Here is a 24,548-nt window from a genome sequence, read left to right as displayed (position 1 = left end):
GTCATTCTAGAATGGTACACTAGATGGAGCCGTAGAGCTGTATAGAGCTGTATATTTAGTTGTATGTGTTTAAGACTACACTACCCACAATGCACTAGGCTACCCAAAAGGCAGTAGTCAATATGGCTGCCTGCACACAGAAGTACACATGCTGAATCTCTACAGATGCTGTACCTAGAGAACGTGTACTGAATAAATGACTAGCTAGAAGCTAGCTGTTCATAATAAGAATGTCTAGTTATTAATGAACATAACAGGGGGGTGCAAAAGAGTGGTGTGAAGATAAGTGATGGGTGCAAGAGTGTAGAGGTGAGTATCTGAGGTAAGTGCAAAGTGTTAGTAAAAGTGTACTTACCTTTGTTTCTTCCTGCAGGCTTCTATCGGTGGATATGCGGAGAATCTCGCACCTCTGCTTTGGGGATGACAGATGGCCGTTGCATTCTCAGATGCAACAACCACCTCATTTCTGTAAAAGAAAGAAGTTTGATGAGGTCTTGAATTCTAGACCTCATCAAACTACAGGGAATGTCACTGTTTGACAGCTTCACAGAGCTGTCAAACGATGACAATTCATCTGTCAAAAATTGAACTGGAAGCACTCCCCTCCCTCTTGGGGTGCTCCCATTGAATATCGCGGTGCTACGTGCAGCAGCAACATGCGCGTCGGTATGTAGCGCCGCGGTTGTGCAGGCCTCCCTCCCCTGATGAAAGGGGAGGGACCTAGTGCAGCGCGCACCTGGGCCCTGCTGGACCACCCAGGAACGGGGTGCCAGCAAAAGAGCCCGGCACTCAAGAGGGATGCCGGGCTAACCGATTGCGGCCGGCACCCCACAGGAGGAGGCGAGAGGGGTCAGCTGCTGGCAGGCGGCCTAAAAAAAAAATGGCCGCCCGGCACCTGCCCTTTAATTTGTCCCGCCCCGACCGCAAACATGACACCCTGACCCTGTCGGACATAGCGTCCGGCGGTAGGTCAGGGGGCGCGAGCCAAGTTTGCAGCCGGGGCGTGAGCAGGGTGCTGCGCGTGGCAATGACGTCATCACCGGAGGTGCAGCGCTGCGGGACGTTACTGACTACCGCCGCTGCTAACCTCCCATTGAATTTCGTGTGAGGCGTTAACGGCGCCGCGCCCAGGAGCTAGGGGCTTTGCGCCCCGTTAGCACCCCCTTGGGGCGTAAAGCAACCGAATTTTTCCCCCTTAAGACCTTGGATTCAAAAACACAATTTCTAAATTTGCGGATGACACCAAATTGGGGGGGATTGTCAATACTGCGGAGGAATGCAACAAATTACAGTAGGACATTAATAAACTTGCAGAATGGGCATATAATTGGCGAATGAAGTTCAACACAGATAAATATGAGGTATTACATTTTGGTTGGTAGAATAGGGAGATCACTTATTACTTGGAGGGTGCGAGTCTAGGTGAGCTGGAGGGACAAAGGGGTACAAATACACAAACCACTAAAAGTTGCGACACAGGTTCACAAGGCCATAAAAAAGCAAACCAAGCACCAGGGTTTATTTCTAGAGAGATAGTGTTGAAAAGTAGGGAAGTTATGCTAAACCTGTATCAACCTTGGTTAGACCACACTTGGAGTACTGTGTACAGTTCTGGTCACCATATTATAAAAAGGATATAGAGGCACTGGAGAGGGGGCAGAGAAGCTTTACAAGGATGATACCAGAAATACGAGGGTATACATATCAGGAAAGGATGAACAGGCTGGGTCTCTTTTCTCTTGAAAAAAGAAGGCTGAGGGGGTGACCTAATAGAGGTCTTTAAAATTATGAAAAGTTTTGATACAGTGGATACAGAGAGAATGTTTCCACTTGTGGGGAAGAGCATAACTAGAGGCTATCAATAAAAGATAGTCACCAAGAAATCCAATAGGGAATTCAGAAGAAACTTCTTTACCCAAAGAGTGGTGAGAATGTTAGGAAGGCAAATGGTATGTTGGCCTTCATTGCAAGAGGATTTGAGTACAGGAGCAAAGATGTCTTACTACAGTTATACAGAGCCTTGGTGAGACCACACCTGGAGTACTGTGTGCAGTTTTGGTCTCCTTACCTAAGAAAGGATATACTTGCCATAGAGGGAGTGCAGCGAAGGTTCACCAGACTGATTCCTGGGATGGCAGGACTGTCATATGAGGAGAGATTGGGTCGACTAGGCCTGTATTCACTAGAGTTTAGAAGAATGAGAGGGGATCTCATTGAAACATATAAAATTCTGACAGGGCTAGACAGACTGGATGCAGGGAGGATGTTTCCCCTGGCTGGGGGATCTAGAACAAAGGGTCACAGTCTCAGGATACAGGGTAGGACATTTAGGACTGAGATGAGGAGAAATTTCTTCACTCAGAGGGTGGTGAACCTGTGGAATTCGCTACCACGGAAGGCTGTGGAGGCCAAGTCACTCAATATATTTAAGAAGGAGATAGATAGATTTCTAGATACAAAATGCTTCAAGGGGTATGGGGAGAGAGTGGGAATATGGTATTGAGATAGAGGATCAGCCATGATCATATTGAATGGCGGAGCAGGCTCGAAGGGCTGAACGGCCTACTCTTGCTCCTATTTTTCTATGTTCCTATGTGGAACTCGCTACCACAGGGAGCAGTTGAAGCGAATAGTATAGATGCATTTAAGGGGAGGCTAGACAAGCATCTGAGGGAGAAGGGAATAGAGGGTTATACTGATAGATTTAGATGAAGAAAGATGGGAAGAGGCTCGAGTGGAGCATAAACGCCGGCATGGACTGGTTGGGCCAAATGGACTGTTTCTGTGCTGTATATCCTATGTAATTCTATGTAAGATGTTTCCACTTATCGGGGAGATCAGAACTAGGGACTATAAATATAAGATAGTCACTAATAAATCCAATAGGGAATTCAGGAGAAACTCCTTTTCCTAGAGAGTTGTTAGAATGTGGAACTCGCTACCACAAGGAGTAGTTGAGATGACTAGCATAGATGCATTTAAGGGGAAGCTAGATAAACACAGAGAGAAAGGAATAGAAGGATATGTTGATAGGGTTAGATGAAGAAGGGTGGGAGGGGGCTCGTGTGGAGCATAAAAACCAGCATGGACTTGTTGGGCCGAATGGCCTGTTTCTGTGTTGAAAATACAATGGAATACTATGCATCTCCATCTCTATCTCTAACTCTATCTCTAGCTCTAGCTCCTGCTGTGATGTGAGTGGCATACAGGCTGTGCCTTTAACGAGTCTTCTTTGATTACCTTTTGTACATGGTTTATTAGGCACCTTCTCTATTTCCTCATCCCATACTTATATACTTTTGTCTGAATTCCGCAATCTGGCACTCCTAGTGGAGGGCAGCACTCTATGAATGCATCTGGGAAAATCACAGCCACTTTAATTTTAATGGATGGATACTTATAAGCTTTATGCTTGTGATTTCCTGAGATGTATTCCCTATAAGTGCCACTCTCCATTGGAAGTGCCTGATCTCAGAATCGCGCCTTATATTTCTTATAACTTCAGAATTTATGTTACCGCATTATCTTGTCATAACAACAGCAAAACTACTCTCTGAATTAAACTGTGGTCCTTTTGATTTCTCAAGCAAACTTTGTTTTCTCCTAAAAGCTACCCTTCTTATATTCCAAGTTGAGAAAAAAGAATTCTGCAATATTGGAGCACTTCCTTTCCAACCTCGCTTATTGAAAACATTCAAGCCTTGATATAACGAATGCAATTGGCTGTTGGTGCTGATGGCCTGGATCCAACTGACAAGGCCATCTTGAAAATGTTTTCATGGGGGGTGTCTCCTTATTAGGACTTACCACTTACTGTTAACTAGGTGAAGGGAAAGCTTTTGCTTATCATCTTGTCAAAAGGCATTCTCGAGAACTATACAAATTTTCCAGCTTATCAATTAGGATATGTTTTCAAGGTAGAGTGGTCAATGAAGCTTTTCTTTCTTCTTCTTCTTCCTCTACTACTTGTTTATGGACTGTTGCCTGACCTGGCTTTCAGTATCAGCACCTGAAACACAGAAACAGTCTTGGATTTATAAATATGAATCTCTGAGTATATGAAATGGAACTTTCGTCCTATCCTATCATTTCACTCCTCATTTTTCCTACATATTAAAGTTTTGCCTATAGTGCACATCACACTTGGGTCAAAAGATCAGGATAATGAAACAGTTTGGGTGGAGGTAAGGAATAATAAGGGGAAAAAAACACTAGTGGGCATAGTCGATAGGCCTCCGAACAGTTGCAACTCTGTTGGACGGAGTATCAATCAGGAAATAGTTGAGGCTTGTAATAAGGGAACATCTATAATTATGGGGGATTTTAACTATCATATTAATTGGACAAATCAAATTGGGCAGGGATGCCTTGAGGATGAGTTCATTGAGTGTATTAGGGATGGGTTTCTTGAGCAGTATGTAACTGAACCGACCAGGGGGCAAGCAACCTTAGATCTGGTCCTGTGTAACGAGACAGGATTAATTAAAAATGTCCCAGTAAAGGATCCCCTTGGAATGAGTGACCATAACATGGTTGAATTCCATATTCAATTAGAGGGTGAGAAGGTTGGATCTCAAACAAGCGTGCTAAGCTTGAATAAAGGAGACTATGAAGGTATGAGAGCGGAATTGAGTAGAGTGGATTGGGAAAATAGATTAAAGGGTAAGACGATACATGATCAGTGGTGTACATTTAAGGAGTTATTTTACAACTTCCAAAAAAAATATATTCCACTGAGAAGAAAAGGGTGTAAAAGAAAAGACAGCCATCCGTGGCTAAGTAAAGAAATTAAGGATAGTATTCGACTAAAAACAAGGGCATATAAGGTAGCCAAATCTAGTGGGAGGATAGAGGATTGGGAAAACTTTAAAAGACAGCAAAAAGTAACAAAAAGATTGATTAAGAAAGGGAAGATAGATTATGAAAGTAAATTAGCAAAAAATATAAAAACAGATAGTAAGAGTTTTTATAGTTATATAAAAAGAAAAAGGGTGGCTAAAGTAAATGTTGGTCCCTTAGAGGATGAGACCGGGAAATTAATGGTGGGAAATATGGAGATGGCAAAAACACTGAATGAATATTTTGTATCAGTCTTTACAGTAGAAGACACTAAGAATATCCCAACACTGGACAAACAGGGGGCTAAAGGGGGGGAGGGGCTAAACACGATCAAAATCACTAAGGAAGTGGTACTCGGTAAAATAATGGGACTCAAGGCGGATAAATCACCTGGACCTGATGGCTTACATCCTAGGGTCTTGAGGGAAGTGGCGGTAGGGATTATGGATGCATTGGTAATAATTTTCCAAAACTCCCTGGAATCAGCAAAGGTCCCGGCAGACTGGAAAACTGCTAATGTAACGCCCTTATTTAAAAAGGGCAGTAGACAGAAGGCTGGAAACTATAGACCGGTTAGCCTAATATCTGTGGTAGGTAAAATATTGGAGTCCATTATTAAGGAGACAGTAACAGGACATTTGGATAATCATAATTTAATAGGACAAAGTCAGCATGGTTTTATGAAGGGGAAGTCATGTTTGACAAATTTGCTGGAGTTCTTTGAGGAAGTAACATATAGGGTGGATAAAGGGGAACCAGTGGATGTAGTGTATTTAGACTTCCAAAAGGCATTTGACAAGATGCCACACAAAAGATTATTGCTTAAGATAAAAAATCACGGGATTGGGGGTAATATTCTGGCATGGATAGAGGATTGGCTATCTAACAGAAAGCAGAGAGTTGGGATAAATGGTTCATTCTCGGACTGGCAATCAGTAACTAGTGGTGTTCCACAGGGGTCAGTGCTGGGCCCCCAACTCTTTACAATCTATATTAACGATTTGGAGGAGGGGACCGAGTGTAACATATCAAAGTTTGCAGATGATACTAAGATGGGAGGGAAAGTAATGAGTGAGGAGGACATAAAAAACCTGCAAGGGGACATAGACAGGCTAAGTAAGTGGGCAGAGATTTGGCAGATGGAATACAATACTGGAAAGTGTGAGGTTATGCACTTTGGCAGGAAAATCGTAGAGCAAGTTATTATCTTAATGGCAAGAAACTGGAAAGTACTGAAGTACAAAGGGATCTGGGGGTCCTGGTGCACGAAACTCAAAAGGTTAGTATGCAGGTGCAGCAAGTGATTAAGAAGGCCAATGGAATGTTGGCTTTCATTGCTAGGGGGATAGAATATAAAAATAGGGAGGTATTGCTTCAGTTGTACAAGGTATTGGTGAGACCGCACCTGGAATACTGCGTACAGTTTTGGTGTCCATACTTAAGAAAAGACATACTTGCTCTCGAGTCAGTACAAAGAAGGTTCACTCGGTTAATCCCGGGGATGAGGGGATGGACATATGAGGAGAGGTTGAGTAGATTGGGACTCTACTCATTGGAGTTCAGAAGAATGAGAGGTGATCTTATTGAAACATATAAGATTGTGAAGGGGTTGGATCGGGTGGATGCGGGGAGGATGTTCCCGATGATGGGTGAAACTAGAACTAGGGGGCATAGTCTTAGAATAAGGGGCTGCTCTTTCAAAACTGAGATGAGGAGGAACTATTTCACTCAGCGGGTGGTAGGTCCATGGAATATGCTGCCCCAAAAAGCTGTAGAAGCTACATCATTACATAAATTTAAAACAGAAATAGACAGTTTCCTAGAAGTAAAGGGAATTAAGGGTTACGGGGAGCGGGCAAGAATTTGGACATGAGTCTAGGTTCGGATCGGACATGGCCCTGTGGGTAGCAGAGCGGGCCCAGGGGCCGTGTAGCCTGATCCTGCTCCTATTTCGTGTGTCTAATTCTGTTAGATTCAGGAGATGGTTCTGTGATAGTAGATTGGCGGTTAGGATCAGATCAGCCATGATCTTATTGAATGGTGGAGCAGGCTCGAGGGGCCGATTGGCCTACTCCTGCTCCTATTTCTTATGTTCTTATGTTCTTATGTTCAAATGTACCCATAGCACACAACATCTGGCATGCTTCTCTGATTGGCTGATATTTCCCAAGAATAAAAAAATCAAAAAATACTTTACCACTATCCACTTACTTCACTGTCTCTCATCACAAGGATATGGTAGTGTAATGATTATGGTACCAGAGTAACAACCCAGAGTTCATGAGTTCATAGTCTCACCATGGCAAGTTGTAGCTTAGTACCAGAAAAATAACCATGAAAGTTGCCAGATTGTCTCAAAACCCAACTGGTTCACTCCCCTACAGGCCTGGTCTACATGTGACTCCAGTTTCATAATATGCTCTCTGAAATGGCCTAGCCAACCACCTAGCTGTAAATAACTACAAAATAGAACACCGTTGTGAGAAAAGATCACCTTCTCAGAATAAAGATGGGCAAGAAATGTGCTCTTGCCTGTGTCACCAACGTCCAGAGAACCAAATAAAAGATATATCGGTAAAATTTTATTTGGTATTTTTCTTTCCATCGGAAAATCCTGTGTGACCATTTCTTGTGATACCTGTAACGCTGGCTTATAAGGACTTTCCAATGTCATGTGGCAGCTGCAGTTCCACACTATCCACCAGGTACCTCTGTGGAGCATTTTTCAAAAATGGCTCAACCTCTTTGGTGGAGGTAATCAGCCAGGTAAATGCTCATTTGTGCTTTGAAATCTAACTGGTGCATCCCTTGTGGGTTGCACATGGGTAGTCAAGATCAAATGCTGTCTTCAGGCCAAGCAAGATTTGGGAAAGATAATAGGACCAAAATGGAAGAAAGGAGAGGGGAGAAGGGAGGTGGAGGAAGAAGTAAGGAAGGGGGTGACGAAGGGTGGAGGGAAGAATAAGAAGGGAAGGGGGGATGGGAGAAGGGGAGGCGAGGAGAAGGGTGAGAAGCAAGGGGAGGCGAGGGAGTTGAAAGGGGTTAAGGGGAAATGAGGGGGAATGGGAGGAGGAAAGAGGTAGGGGTGGGAGCATAGGGGAGGGGAGAGAAGATGAGAGAGAGAAGAAGAAGGGTACGAGGAGAGGGGAAAGGAGAGGGGGAGAAAGGTGGGGTTAAAATACCTGAGCGGGTGGGAAAGTACCTTGCTTGGGCTGGAGGGGAAGATAGGTACTTCAGATCTGGTGGTTGGCAGATTAGCTCAATGGGGGGAGGTGTCAAACAGCCTCAGCAGGAGGAACAGCAGGAAGTATCTCAGTGGGGATGAAGGAAAGTAAATCAATGATGGTCGGAAAGTTTTGAGGAATTAGCAAACAACTTCAGTGGGGAGGGTGAACATCTTCAGCAGAGTAATGCAAAGTGGGCACAGGATATTGTCGGAGAATTGGTAGAGAACTGATTGGGCTGCAGATTCCCTTATCAATTTCTTTGGGCTGTGTATAAGGCTCATGCTTCAGGATGGCAAGTTATAGGCCGACAAAACTCAAATTTGATGGACGATGTGGCTGGAGTGGTATCAATTGTTTAGGTCAAGATTGTTTATTTTAGGTCAGGCAGCCAATTGGGTTGGAAGGCAAGAACCTTGTTGAAAATTATATGAAAGGCACATCCTCCTCACAAGAAGACCTGTGAAAACTCAGAGCACGCCAGAGGGCTATTATCAGAGGCTTGGTTTAAGAATTGGGTGAGGGAAGTAAATGCATTTTCAGTTGAGGCTGGACTATTGGGAGATCCCCATGGGGAGGTCCATTGCTCTACTGAGGTTGAGGCAAAAATGGCAGTTGCTGAACAATTGCCACATAGGTACCTCAGCAGCTAAGTGACAGCAAAAAGAAACACAAAGAAAAGCGTAAGTTCCCCTTGCAGTCTTCAAGCTGAACTTTTTCATTTCAGTTCTATCAACAGCTCCCACCGTGATAACCCTGGATGCCCATTTTATATGGGCAGCTAAAATGAATCTGCGATAACTTGACTAGAACATGGGGAAATTGCATAATCGCAGTTAATATATAATTTGGGGCTCATTTACATATTGAAACTGTCAAATTGATGGACGCCAGATGGAAATGCAGCAGAAAAATTGCAGGGGTTGCAAAAATGAGTGGAGAGCTGGTTGGATGGTTGTCCACCCCACTGTCACCCAATTTATGCCTGTCCAATTGAAAAGTCTAGGCGCATGTGTTTTTGTACAAACGTCATCAAAGTTACAGCCTCAACACTAGAAACATACCAGTACTAACTTGAAATTTAGACTTCAAAAACTAACTTTGTTACAAATCTACTGTAAGTTAAATAATCACAGAAACCCCACAGTGCAGATAGAGGCCATTTCGGCCCATCAAGCCTGCACTGACACATATCCCACCCGATCCCCGTATCCCCTACACCAACACATATCCCACCCTATCCCCGTAACCCCACGTATTTAATCCCCCTAACACTAAGGGTCAATTTATCATAGCTAATCAACCTAACCCACACATCTTTGGACTGTGGGAGGAAACCAGAGCACCCGGAGGAAACCCACGCAAACACGGGGAGAATGTGCAAACTCCACACAGACAGTCACCCGAGGCCGGATTCGAACCCGGGTCCCTGGCGCTGTGAGGCAACAATGCTAACCACTATGCCACCGTGCTCCCCTTAATAGTTGGCTTTGGAACTCTTAAACCTCATTACTGAGATTAAATCATAACTGTAGTGTTGTAGCTGTAGTTCATTTAAATGGTAGTTGGAAGGACCAAGTGTCAAGTTCTTGAGGTCTTCCAAGTGGGTTAAACGTTAATAGTAACTCTTTGCACTACTTCATTAGACTGATGTTAACTACTGACTCTGAGGGCTGGATTTTGCCGGCAGTCAGAGGGAGGGTTCGGAGGCAGGTCCGCTGTCAAAATAGCGAAGATTGACAGTGGGTAGGAAACCCGCTGTCAACCCGCCTCCACGCGAGTCTCGGGTTTGGGTTTGTCTGCGCAGAACTGACCCGATATCAAGCGGCAATTCAGATCATTAAATGGCTTGTTAACAGCCAATTTAATGATATTTTGAGCCTACCTTGTAATTTTAGGTGCTCCCCCATGGGTTACCTGCTGCTTGGGGAACACGCCAGCTCACCCTGTCGTGAGTTGAGTCTGCTCTAATTTATCTGATAACCTGACAGCTGCAGAAGTGGTGTAAAGGATACCACGTTGCAGCTGTTCAGTTTCAGAGCTCAGAAAATGTTGGTTACTGCATTTGTAAGACATATAGAGATTTATTTAGCTTGCAAGTGTTTAGAGCCAGTAGCACCTCATTGGAACAGCCTCTCTCACCAGTGACAGATCACTTCTGTCATCTCAACTTCAGCTGCCATCTATTCCAGCAACATTGGTGTCCTTGAAAAAATCACACCTTGGTCCTCTGAATCCTTCCATGATCAGCCCCAACACCAACATCACCAGGCACACCAACATCACCAACAACATCACCAACAACAACACCAGCCTTCTCCGCCATCACCTGATGCTGCACAGGTCACAGGGCATTAGCCCCTGACAACATTGCTGCCTGGGAGGCCAGCAATGGCATCACCATGGCCAGATTTACTTCACCTGACACTGTACACCCTGGCTGCCACATGATGCGCCAGGTTGACACCATCCCACACCAGCACCGTGAAGCATCCCTTTAATGTCCAAGCCATTCCATGCACACTGATCACTATAGCGGGGGTGGGGGGCGGGTGGGTGGAAGGGGGAATGTTATGTCTCAACATTCACTGGAACTCACTAAGACATTCACTGGAACTCACTAAGACACTTCTCAAGGTGCGCACAGATCTGTCCAATAAGGTGAAGTGTTGAAAATATAGATTTCATTGTATGACAACACATTAACAGAAACTTCACATAAACATTGGCTAAACCTTTCAAGTGCCTACACTTGTGTGTTGTTAGCTGGTAAGATTGCACTAGGATGAGGGTGAGTGTGAGGTGTGGCTAGTGAAATGGGGAAGTGATAATGTAGATAGAGAGGGATGGGTGGAGGTGCAAGGTAAGTTGGTGTGAGTAAGGATGTGCAGGAGAAGGATATGGAAGGCAGAGTGATGGAGATGTGTTGAGTGGCACAGCAGCGTGAGTTTGAGTGTGGCTTTGCAGTAACGTTTTGTAATCTACAGAGATCATTGAAAGGTTTGCACCACTGCAGCCTGGCCCTCCTGATGACATCCCTGCTTGTGTCCTCCTGTGCAATGTGCAACCAGACTGTGTTGATCTCCTGGAGAGGTCTCTTCCACCCATGGAAAGGGAAGAGAACCTCCCTGTGTGCTGTGAGTCCCTCCATAAGCATATGGAGGGAGTCATGCATGAGCCTGGGTGCAGACCACGTGCTAGTCAGAGTAGAAATAGAAGGATATTTCAGATGAATACATGGCTAGTGGAATGGTGCAAGGGGGAGGGATTCAAATTCCTGGGACATTGGAACCGTTACTGGGGGAGGTGGAACCAGTACAAAATAGACGGTTTGCACCTGGGCAGGACCGGGACCGATGTCCTAGGGGGAGTGTTTGCTAGTGCTGTTGGGGAGGGTTTAAACTAAAATGGCAGGGGGTTGGGAACCTGTGCAGGGAAACAGAGGAAAGGGAAGCAAGGATAGAAACAAAAGACAGGAAGGAGAAAAGCAAAAGTGGAAGGCAGAGAAATCAAGGGTGTAATCAAACAGGGCTACAGTAAATAATAATTCTAAAAGGACTAAGAGTGTTAAAAAAAACAAGCCTGAAGGCTTTGGCCTAGAAATTCACTGGCGCCCCGTTTGGGGTGCCAGTCTCGCTAGGGCGCCGGAAGTACCGCACTGGAAGGAGTCGCGAACACCTGCCGGAAATTCAGTTTCAGCACCCCAGACGGAAGCGCAGCGCTACTTGAGGCACCCCGCATCCCTCTTGGGGTGCTGCAACTGAAAAGCGCAGCGCAGCGTGCCACAGTAATGCAGGCTTTCCTCCCCTTCTTAAAGGGGAGGGGCCTGCTGCAGCGCGATCGGCGATCGCGAGTGCCAGCAAAAGAGCCTGGCACTGAGGAGAAGTGCCGGGCTCCTGGGACACAGCCGGCACAATGCGGGGGGGGGGGGGGCTCAGGAGGCCGGGGACGGCGGCGCGAAGAGGTGCTGGCAGGCGGCCAGCAAAAAAAATGGCCGCCCCGCACCTCTGTGCCTCTACCGCCGCAGGTAGACCCCCCTGAACCGGTCGCAAATTGCGACCGGCATTAAAGCAGGGGGCGCTACCAAATTTTGCGATCGGGGCAGTAGCAGGGCGCTGCGCACACCAATGACGTCATCGGTAGCGGCGCAGCGCTAAAGGCTAGCGTCGCCATTAGCGTCCCGCTAAATTTAGCGGGAGGCATGGCCAGTGGCGTAAAACCCACTAAGTGCCCTCTTTGGGCGCTAACGGGTGGCGCAGCCCACTGAATTTCTAGGCCTTTGTGTCTTAATGCGAGGAGCATTCGTAATAAAGTGGATGAATTAGCTGCATAAATAGATGTAAACGGGTATGATATAATTGGGATTACGGAGACATGGCTTCAGGGTGACCAAGGCTGGGAATTCAACATCCAGGGGTATTCAATATTCAGGAAGGACAAGCAAAAAGGAAAAGGAGGTGGGGTAGCATTGCTGGTTAAAGAGGAGATTAACACAATGGCCCAGAAATTCGGGTCCCAACGCATGAGTACGCACGGAGTACTCACGCGTGGACCCGATGGAAGTGCCGGTTTCTTGCATGCACTACGCATGCGCGGGAAACCGGCATTTCCGATCCTCTGAACCAAGGGGTTCAGAGGTCGAACGCGTGCGTGCAGGAGTCTGCGCGTGCCCGTTGAAGTTCCTTTTTTTTTACAGGTTTGCCCGTGCGTGAAGGCCTCCACTTTTTGCACATCTAAAAACCAGGTGTAAGGACTTCATTTTAAAAGGTAAGTGGTCAATTAATTAAAATTAGAACATTTTTTCCACAGGTTTATTATTTTTAAATACTTTACAGTAAGGTAAGTGTATTTTTAGCCCCGATTTTTTATAATTTTTTTTTTCCAAAAATTTTAGTTATTGTTTAAAATAGTTATTTAATGTTATTTATAGTTGATTTAAATAGTGTGATTTTTTCCCAAATTTATTTTAAGTTTAAGTATTGTTTTGGGCCCCCGGAGTTTTCATGAGTTTGACAGTTCTTTCTGTCAAACTCATGAATGGACTTTCCCCTCCTCCAATTGGTTGCCCAGTGCTCACGTGATCTCAGCCGACGCATCGCACTAACTACGCCGCTGGATCACGCAAGCACAGCGCGCCGGGAGCTGGACCGGGCCACAGACAGGAAATCCACGCAGGCCCAGGCCTCAACTGCCGGCGCGCTAGGTAAGTGTAGGTCGGGGGCTTGCACCCGTGGGAAGCCCCCGACACGAATTTCTGGGCCTATAGTAAGGAAGGATAATAGCTCTGATGATGTGGAATCTGTATGGGCAGAGCTGAGAAATACCAAGGGTCAGAAAACGTTAGTGGGAGTTGTATACACCCCCCCAAACAGTAATGCTGAGGTTGGGGATGGCATTAAATGGGAAATTAGAGACGCGTGCAATAAGGGCACAGCAGTTATCATGGGTGACTTTAATCTACATATAGATTGGGCTAACCAAATTAGTAACAATACTGTGGAGGAAGAATTCCTGGAGAGTATAAGGGATGGTTTCCTGGACCAATATGCCGAGGAACTAACTAGAGATCAGGACATCTTAAACTGGGTATTATGTAATGAGAAAGGATTAATTAGCAATCTTGTTGTGCAAGGCCCTTTGGGGAGGAGTGATCATAATATGTTAGAATTCTTCATTAAGATGGAGAGTGAAGTAGTTGACTCAGAGACTAGGGTCCTGAATTTAAATAAAGGAAACTACGATTGTATGAGGCGCGAGTTGGCTAGGATGGATTGGGGAACGTTACTTAAAGGGCTGATGGCGGATAGGCAATGGCAAACATTTAAAGATCACATGGGTGAACTACAGAATTTGTTCGTCCCTGTTTAGCATAAAAATAAAACAAAAAAAGATGACTCAACCATGGCTAACAAGGGAAATTAGGGATAGCATAAGATCCAAGGAGAGGACATATAAATTGGCCAGAAAAAGTAGCAAACCTGAGGATTGGGAGCAGTTTAGGATTCAGCAAAGGAGGACAAAGGGATTAATTAAAAGGGGGGAAATAGAATATGAGAGTAAGCTTTCAGGGAACATAAAAACAGACTGTAAAAGCTTCTATAGATATGTGAAGAGAAAAGGATTGGTGAAGTCAAGCATAGGCCCCTTGCAGTCAGAATCAGGGGAATTTACAATGGGGAACAAAGAAATGGCAGACCAATTAAATACATACTTTGGTTCTGTCTTCACTAAGGAGGACACAAATAACCTCCCAGAGATGTCGGGGAACATCTGAATGAAATCAATATTTGTAGGGAAATGGTGTTTGGGAAATTGACGGGATTGAAGGCCAATAAATCCCCAGGGCCTGATAATCTACATCCTAGGGTACTTAAGGAAGTGGCCCTAGAAATAGTAGATGCATTGCTGGTCATCTTCCAAAATTCTATAGACTCTGAAACAGTTCCCATGGATTGGAGGGTAGCTAATGTAACCCCACTATTTAAAAAAGGTGGTAGAGAGAAAATGGGGAATTATAGACCGGTAAGCCTGACATCGGTAGTGGGGAAAATGCTAGAGTCCATTATAAAAGATGTAATAGCAGAGCACTTGGAAAACAGTGACAGGTTCGGACAAAGTCAACATAGATTTACAAAAGGTAAATCATGCTTGACTAATCTACTGGAATTTTTTGAGGATGTAACTGATAGAATTGATACGGAAGAACCAGTGGATGTGGTGTATTTGGACTTTCAGAAGGCTTTCGACAAGGTCCCGCATAAGAGATTAGCATGCAAAGTTAAAGCACATGGGATTGGGGGTAAGGTACTGGCTTGGATAGAGAACTGGTTGGCAGACAGGAAGCAAAGATTTGGAATAAACGGGTCTTTTTCCGAGTGGCAGGCAGTGACTAGTGGGGTACCGCAGGGATCGGTGCTAGGACCCCAGCTATTCACAATATATATTAAAGATCTAGACGAGGGAACTAGATGTAATATCTCCAAGTTTGCAGATGCCATAAAGCTGGGTAGGCATGTGTGCTGTGAGGAGGATGCAGAGAAACTCCAGTATGATTTGGACAGGTTGGGTGATTGGGCAGATGCATGGCAAATGCAGTATAATGTGGATAAATGCGAGGTTATCCACTTTGGTGGCAAAAACAGGAAGACATTATTATCTGAACGGCAATAGATTGGGAAAAGGGGAAGTGCAACGAGACCTGAGTGTCTTTGTGCACCAGACGCTGAAGGTAAACATGCAGGTGCAGCAGGCGGTTAAGAAGGCAAATGGTATGTTGGCCTTCATAGCGAGAGGTTTCAAGTACAGGAGCAAAGATGTCTTGCTGCAGTTGTACAGGGCATTGGTGAGACCACATTTTGAGTATTGTGTGCAGTTTTGGTCACCTTATCTGAGGAAGGATGTTCTTGCTGTGGAGGGAGTGCAACGAAGATTCACCAGACTGATACCTGGGATGGCAGAAATGACGTATGAAGAGAGATTGGGTCGATTAGGGTTATATTCGCTAGAATTTAGAAGAATGAGAGGGGATCTCATTGAAACTTATAAAATTCTTAACAGGACTAGACAGACTATATGCAGGAAGGATGTTCTCGATGGCGGAGGAATCCAGAACCAGGGATCACAGTCTAAGGATAAGGGGTGAGCCATTTAGGACTGAGATGAGGAGGAATTTCTTCACCCAGAGAGTGGTGAACCTATGGAATTCTCTGCCACACAAGGCAGTTCAGGCCAATTTATTAAATATATTCAAGAAGGAGTTAGATATATTTCTTAAGGCTAAAGGGATCAAGGGATATGGGGAGAAAGCAGGGACAGGGTACTGAATTTGAATGATCAGCCATGATCTTATTGAATGGCAGAGTAGGCTCGAGGGGCCGAATGGCCTACTCCTGCTCCTATCTTCTATGTTTCTATGTTTCTATGTTTCAGACGTGCACCTTCGTGCAGTGATTTTCAGTGTTTGCAGCACCTCAGTGCTGCAGAACACTGACAGCACAGCTGTCAAAATCAATGTGGCCATAGTCCCTTTAAGGAAACCAGCTGATGACGCATCATTAAATGACGTCATCAGACCCACTTCCTGTTAATTGGCCAGGAACCCCTCAGTGTTCAAGGGTAACAAGGCCAATCTACGGAAAATCATTTTCAGAGAGCGGCTGCAGATGAGAGCGGGACCAGAACCCGCCAACCAGCTCTTCTGCCGCCATCCCGTCTCCGCAGGGAAAATCCAGCCCTGAGAATCTCTTTCAGTTGGGTCAGATAAGATGACTAGTCTACACGGCAAAATCAGATATCATGATACACACACCTAGACATCAATTTAAATTGTGATTGAAGCCCCATGCAGCTTATGTCTTGAATTATATTAGTTTATTAATTTTATTGCTATTTTATGATTTTTAGAAAGACATTTACTTTGGAAGAGGCAGACCTGTGATGGCTCAGTTGGTCATGGCTGTAGATCAGCTAAGCATACTAAGAAGTTCCGAGGTTCAATTCCTTTTCTCTGTTGAGTTAGCTGATCTGAGCTGGGGCATGGGTAGCTGCAATTCGAAACAGCACCCCTGTATGAAGCAAGGAAACAATTGGCTAGAGTTGCCCTTCATCATTGCCCAATGCCCCCTGTTATAAGTGCACATATGTGAACAAGATAAGGCTCTGCAAGGATGTGCCCTCAGGCTGCATAGTCTGCCTATGCTTATTGTCAAGGCTCACACATGAATAACACTTACTTGGGTGAGGTACTGGAGGGTACTTGGCACCTATGGAATCATATCCCAACAAGGAGTCGCATGTCTTCAGGACAGTGATGGCAGCAATAAGCCAGTGAGAAATAAAATTAGAGACAAGGGATATAAAGGTATGTTGACCAAATGTAATCATTTTAATATTGGTCAAATCAGAATACTTTGAAACTCAGCATGTTAAAAAGTAAATAATTTCATGATATTTTGATTGCATTATTCTGTGCAAAGGATAATTTGATGAGTGTGAGTGATTACTGATATTATTTTGAGAAAATAACCTAGGCTGACACTTAGTGCAGCACTGAGAAAAGGCTACATTTTCAGAGGCATTAACTTTTGGTTAGAAAAATGGTTACAGCACCGAGGAAGGCCATTCGGCCCATCGAGCCCGTGCCGGCTCTCTGCAAGAACACTTCAGCTAGTCCCACCACCCCCGCCCTTCCCCCGTAGCCCTGCAAATTTCTTTCCTTCAGATAATTATCAAACTTCTTTTTGAAAGCTGTGATTGAATCTGCCTCCACCACCGTTTCAGGCAGTGCATTCCAGACCTTAACCACTCGCTGCGTAATAAAGTTTTTTCTTACGTCACCTTTGATTCCTTTGCCAATCTGTGTCCTCTGTTCTCGACCCTTCTGCCAATGGGAACAGTTTCTCTCTATCTTCTCTGTCCAGACCCCTCATGATTTTGAACACCTCTATCAAATCTCCTCTCAATCTTCTCTGCTCCAAGGAAAACAACCCCAGCTTCTCCAGTCTATCAAAGTAACTGACCTGAAGTCTCTCATTCCTGGAATCATTCTCGTAAAGCTTTTCTGCACCCTCTCTAAGGCCTTCACATCCTTCCTAAAGTTTGGTCCCCAGAATTGGACACAATACTCCAGTTGGAGCCAAACCAGTGTTTTATACAGGTTCATCATAATTTCCACACTTTTGTACTCTATACCTCTATTTATGAAGCCCAGGATCCCATAAGCCTTTTAAACTGCTTTCTCAACTTGCCCTGCTACCTTCAACAATTTGTGCACACATACCCCCAGGTCTCTCTGTTCATGCACCCTTTTCAGGATTGTACCATTTAGTTTATATGTCCTCTCCTCATTCCTTCTACCAAAATGTATCACTTCACACTTTTCTGCGTTAAATTTCATCTGCCATGTGTCTGCCCATTTCACCAGCCTGTCTATGTCTTCCTGAAGTCTATCACTCTCCTCCTCTCTGTTCACTATACTTCCAAGTTTTGTGTCATCTGCAAATTTTGAAACTGTGCCCTGTACACCCACATCCAAGTCATTAATATATATCAAGAAAAGCAATGGTCCTAGAACTGACCCCTGGGGAACACCACTTTATACCTTCATCTAGTCTGAAAAACAACCGTTCACCACTACTCTCAGTTTCCTATCACTTAGCCAATTCCGTATCCATGCTGCCACTCTCCTTTTTATTCCACGGGCTTCAATTTTGCGGGCAAGCCTATTATGTGGCGCTTTGTCGAACGCCTTTTGAAAATCCATGTACACTACATCAACCGCATTACCCTCATCAACCCTCCCTGTTACCTCATCAAAGAACTCAATCAAGATAGTTAAACACGATTTGCCTTTAACAAATCCATGCTGGCTTTCCTTAATTAATCCACACTTGTCCAAGTGACTGTTAACTTTGTCCCTGATTACTGTTTCTAAAAGCTTCCCCACTACCAAGGTCAAACTGACTGGCCTGTAGTTGCTGGGTTTATCTTTACACCCTTTTTATGAACAATTGTAAGATTCGCAATTTTCAGCAAAAATCACGCAAGAAAACTGGATAAAATTAAGACTGTTTATTGACCAAAGTAAGCTTGCACAGAAAAACCTTTGATAAAAGGGCATACAAAATGGCCGCCAGGCCCCGTGATCAGTTTATGAACCATTTTATTTCTGTTACTGCAAGCCAGACAGGCTTGTGGATTGAAGACAGTGAGCCCACGAAAGCCAATCTCTGGGAACCGAAACTCAGAGCAACAGCATACATATTCAATGGATTATAAGTACAGGATGGGGCCCATCAAGATATGGGCGGACAATGTAAAAACACTTATACCCATTTATCGTACAAAGGAAAAACCGTTTAGCAGCCATCAAGGAAAATGTCCGGACCGATCAATATGCGAACCGAGCCACGGTGACAATGCAAAAGACATTGAAAGACATTATCGGCCAGGAAGGCCAGTTTAAGTTATCACCGGCTCCGTTACAAGACAAAGCGCCCCTGCAGAGATTTCTGCCCGCCAAAATTAATACAAAGACAGGACTATGATTTGGCGGGAGATAAGACTGTCCCAAAAGAGTATAACTATGGATTGAAAGTCCATCTAAAAAACTTCGGACTCCGGGTTACTTGAACAACTTCTTCTTCACTGCCACGGCTTTCTTGTTGGGCGACTTCAGGCTTCCATTTTCTTCAAGAACTTTCTTCTACGAGGAACGAACGAAGGGCGGACGGTGCCCGGATCGGCGCCTCTTCCACTTCGGCAGATCGATGAAAACGTTTTCGTCTTTTTAAAGACGGACGGTTTCGGTAAAAGGACAACGTGGTCGGTGTTCAGCCAAACAAGGCTCGGCCACGACGAGAAGACGACGAGGGTGGCCCGGGTACTGGGGTCGGGAGATCATCGACGACCCAGGCCAACGGAGAAGAAACCCTCTGGAGAACCGGCGATCGATGCCACAAGATTCTCCCAAGTGCATAGCCTGCATCTGGGTCTGCTCCATGAACCCAAATTGACTTGGTGGATCTCAACCTTAACGAGCGCTCATCGAGGCTGGGTCTACCCCACCGCCTCGAGGGAGGAGAGAATATCGACTGCGCCAGAAGTTTCCAAATCCACGTGACGACGGAAAGCGGTGCCAAAAAGGCTGCGAACCCCCCTTTCTCGCGATTTCGAGAGTGGTGAGCATGATCCCAAGTTCCCCAGGTCGAAACTTAGTTTAGGTATAGGGGAGGGAGTTAAGGGAAATCGTAATGTGTTTCCCCTTTTTCGATGTGCCGTGTGTTCCCCATTTCCATAGAGTCAAGTTCATAAATTTGTGCATGATTGTAGTAACTTTAATCTGTGCCTATGATATGTATTTTGTAATGCTTCAAACTGTTTAAAAATAAAAGCATCCATTTCGTGCTATTCAACCTGGTCTATTGAGTTTTTTCTCTGCACTACTGTTCTCTGCACCTAAGTCCAAGGTCTAGAACCGTAGGGGGGAGTGGGTCGAACCACTCAAGGGTAATTATTGCACGAAGCCTGGCAGGAGACCAGAAAGAGCAAGAGAAACCCCCTACAGAAATGGCGACCGCGGCAGGACCTCTGGCAGCAGGAAAGTAGTGTGTTAGATCAAGATCTGAATAGACGAAATGTGATGGATGAAAGAATAGCAGATTATGTTTTCGGAAAAGTCAACCTCACAAAACAATGGATATCTGATCTACTAAGGGATAGGCGCCCGCTAGACGCAGCCATCAAGTGGACAGCGGGTAGAGAGCATAAGAAATCTGTAGAAAAGGCGGTCTGGCTGATGTGCTACAAGAAGCAAGTCCAGCTTTTGGACCAGGTAGTTGCAGCACAGACAGTCCAGATCAACGGCTTGCTTAAAGGCGTGGAGGAAAAGGTTGCGGGAGGTCAAAAACTGATTGAATCGCTTGACGCGCTGAACCAGGAACGCCGCTCTGTAATTCGCTGCCACGAAACCCGGGTAGAATATTTAAAATGTCAGGTCGTGGAGGCCAAGGCCAGTGAAGGTAGAATGAGAGAGAGGTGTTCCCGTCTAGCCAAACAAGTAGATGCCCAAGAGGAAAAGCTCCTGGGAGCCAGGGCAGCATATAAAATGGCCATGGAGGATAGATCTGAGAACACCGACCACAGCACTTGCCGCCGGGAGCTAGAGGACCTGAGAAAGGCCCTAGCGAAGGCAAACGGGTTGGTGTGTCTCATAAATCCACCAGCGAGTCAGCTGTTGCTAGCCAAGGAATCCAAAAGACCGATTCCACAAGAGGCAGTTGGGGTACCAACCCCCGAACCTTCTGCGCCTCCTGCCTATGAGGAGTCTTGGACTCCGGGACAGGAGACGGAGACGGTAGAGGAAAAGAGCCCTGAGGTAGAGCAACCCCAGACAGTAGAGTCGGGGTCGGCGCCAATGTGTCCAACGAGACACCGGAGGATCGGTCCAAATGAAGAAAATGGCGATGACGGACCCCTTGAGAGTCAGATCATAATGCCTCATAGCGCACGACAGCTAAGAGAGATGATAAGTCACATCCCAAAACTCTCCGAGTCAGGAGATCCCTCCGTGCATTTCAGGGACGTGGAGCAGACCGCAGCAGTCAATGACTGCGACGGGGTTGAACAGTCTAAAATGCTGCTGTTCTCCCTGGACAGTTCGCTCCTCCAGTGTCTCCCTGACGAGAGCAAGAGAGGGCACAGGGACTATGAGTTGCTACGGGATGAGATTCTGGAGATCATGGGAGAGGGGGACGGAACTCCGTTCCTCCGTTTAGAAAAGACAGTGCAGCTAGAGGGAGAACCCCCACGGGTTTTCGCCGACAGGTTGTGGCCAGTGTATCGGCGCAGCTGCCCGGGCGGGCCGGCCCGGGCCGGGCTGGATGGCGAACAAAGGGCTCACTGGCTTCGGTGCCTGGTAGCAGGTTGCCTGCCAGTAGTGAAGGAACAGGCCAAAGCATGGTTTGACCCCACTAACGCCCGCTCCACGGAGGAAGTAGTACTAGATCAGCTCACGATCAGTTATAGAAACAACAAGGGCAAGAAAACGCCTGTTGTGAAAGGAAAGGTGCATGAGGTGAGACCCGCAGCCTCTGCTAAAAAGGAATGGCGTCAGGAGGGAAATCGCCATCCCCAAGCAAATAGCAGTTGTTACGGGTGTGGGAAGGAGGGTCATTGGCGCAAGGACTGTAGGAATCCTTGGAAGGATAAGAGGGAGAGAGAGTTCGCCGCAGCCCAAGATCGAGCCCAAGCCCGAGTCGCCAATGGCCCGAGAGTTTCCCCAACACCAGCACAACCACAAGTGCAGGCCGCTGCCCCAACACCAGTCCAGAACCCAACCGTAGCTTTTGCCCCGAATGAAGGGGGTGGTGCGGTTGTGGACCCCGCTGCGATCGAGTCAGTCTTGGAGACTATGCGGTCTCTGATGACCTGGCAGGGGAAGGTAGCGGTTGCTAACAGCCCTATCGCCCCCGAGACCCCAGCCAAAACACCTAAATGACTGACGCCCGCGCAGCCCATCTACTTGTGTCCGCTCCGCTATGACGCTTGGAGAAGACCTGTGGTGGAGATGGAGGTGGAGAAACAAAGGGGTAGTTACCTGTTGGATACGGGAGCTTCATGTACCTTGATCCACACGGACAAACCTTTTGCCTCACCTCTGTCCGCCCAGGCTCCATATTTAGTAGCGGGTTTCACGGGTAGAGCACAGGCTGGCGCGCACTCCCTCCCGCTCTCCATTCAGTTGGGAGCGCTCCACACCACATGGACGTGCATCCTATTGAAGTGGAAAGAGGGGGGGGGGAAAGGCATCCTCGGGGCTGATTTCTTGGTGGAACACGGGATCCTCGTGGACCTGAGAAATCACTGTCTCTGGGGAGCCGAGGGCGGTTTAGGTAAGGTAGTCGTAATCCCGGGGAAGGAAGAAAAGGGGGCCCTGTGCACTATGAAGCCATCAGGAGGTTACGATCTCGAGCTCATGATAACAAACGTCCCAACGGACTTGCAGGCGCGTGTGTCAGAAAATCTGACCGCGTTCGCCACCCACAAGCACGACTGCGGGAGAGTCACTGGGTTCGAAGTCAGCGTAGACGGGGACCCCATGATCCGACCCCAAAAGCAGTATAATTTCCCCAAGGAGGCAGAACCCGACATGGAGACAGCAATATCTTCATTGGTACAGCAGGGCGTATTGAGGATGATAGCCACCCACGTGAACTCCCCATTATGGCCGGTAAAGAAACCGGACAATTCGTGGAGAGCCACGGTGGACTATAGAGTCCTCAATAGTAATATCCCAGCCTGCGCGCCCACGGTAGCAGCAGTTGCAGACTTAATAGGGAGTATTCCAGCATCGGCGACCACATTCACGGTGCTGGACATCTCGAACGGTTTTTGGTCCATTCCGCTGCGGCGGGAGGACCAGTACAAGTTTGCCTTTACTTTCAAAGGGCAACAGTACACCTGGAACTGCTTACCACAGGGTTTTCACAACAGCCCCAGCATTTTCCATCAGTGTATGGCGGGGAGTTTGAAAGAGTTCAGCCAGCCCAACCAGATAGTGCAGTATGTGGACGACTTACTCCTGTTCACAGATACAAGGGAGCAGCACGGCCCACTGTTAGCCGAATTGTTGGAACTGTTAGAAAGGAAGGGTTTCAAAGTAAACCCAAAGAAAGCGCAGATCGGCCAGCAGGAAGTTAAATTCCTGGGTCTGGCCATCCGCGCTGGGGAAAGAGCCATAGATAAGGCCAGACGGGAATCTATACAAGATCTGCCGATTCCCAACACAGTAACGGGTGTAAGGTCCTTTTTGGGATTGACCGGGTACTGCAGAGATTTCATCGAGGACTATGCTGCCACAGCGGCCCCGCTACTTCGACTCTTACACAAGGGAGTCGAGTGGTCTTGGGACGAGGGGTGCCAGGCAGCATTCGAGAAGTTGAAAAGAGATCTGCAGACCGCGCCAGCCCTAGGGGCCATAGATGGGGGAGAGGAGTTCTTTCTGGAGGTAGCCGCTAGTGGGGACAGCCTGAGCGCAGTACTGCTCCAAGAGCGGCACGGCAAGCTAAGACCAGTAGTTTATTCCTCCAGGGTGCTCACGGATGTGGAGAGGAGTTTCTCCAATTGCGAACGGCATCTCCTGGCCACGCATTGGGCTGTGAACAGATCAGTGATCTTCACAGGGACCTCTCCCATTACGCTCCTCACCCATCACACCCCCACGAAGATGCTTCTGGACGGGAGGATTAAGGATGGGACCGTAAGCAGCGCTCGGATTGCGCGCTGGACCCTCCTCCTTTCCCAGATGGATCTCAAAGTTAAAGGCCTCTGCGCGCCAAGGCTCGCAGCCAATATGGCATATCCCGGGACAGCCCATCAATGTTCCGTAGAAGGGGTATGGGAAGTTAACATAGGTTTACGGGCCGGGATACATCCCACGGGCCGCGAGATCTACGTAGACGGTTCTAGCACTGTAGCTGACGGCAAGCGACTCACAGGGTGTGGAGTTTATGACCCTGCGGCAAACATTGCCCTGGCAATAAAGCTCCCCAGCACTATGAGCGCGCAGCAGGCTGAACTGTCCGCGGTGGCGTACGTGGTTACCCACCCCGAGATTTTCCCAACCCCATACACGATTTGCTCAGACAGCATGTTCACGTGCAATTCGTGTACGGAGTACCTCGCCATCTGGTCCCGACGCGGGTACACCTCCGCGGACGGGCGGCCTTTAACAGTTAAGCCCTTGCTGGAGAAGATCCTAGCAGCTGTGGGGGAGAAAGGAGAGGTGTTCATCCATAAGGTGAAGGCTCACTCCATTACAGAACCCCGCAGTCAGGGCAACCAGCAGGCGGATGCGCTAGCCAGGGAGGGTGCCCGCAACGGCATTCTCTGGGACCCATACGAACCCGGACCCGTGGCGGCGATCCAAGGCAGGGAGGGAATTCCCGGGAACACAGGGGTGACACCGCCCCCAGACCTAAAGACCGT

This window comes from Somniosus microcephalus, chromosome 1, assembly GCF_052327205.1.
Source record: "Somniosus microcephalus isolate GS21.2 chromosome 1, FLI_Smic_1.0, whole genome shotgun sequence".
Classification (NCBI taxonomy): Eukaryota; Metazoa; Chordata; class Chondrichthyes; order Squaliformes; family Somniosidae; genus Somniosus; species Somniosus microcephalus.
The sequence above is the reverse complement of the archived record's forward strand: the minus strand, read 5'-3'. Positions refer to the sequence as shown.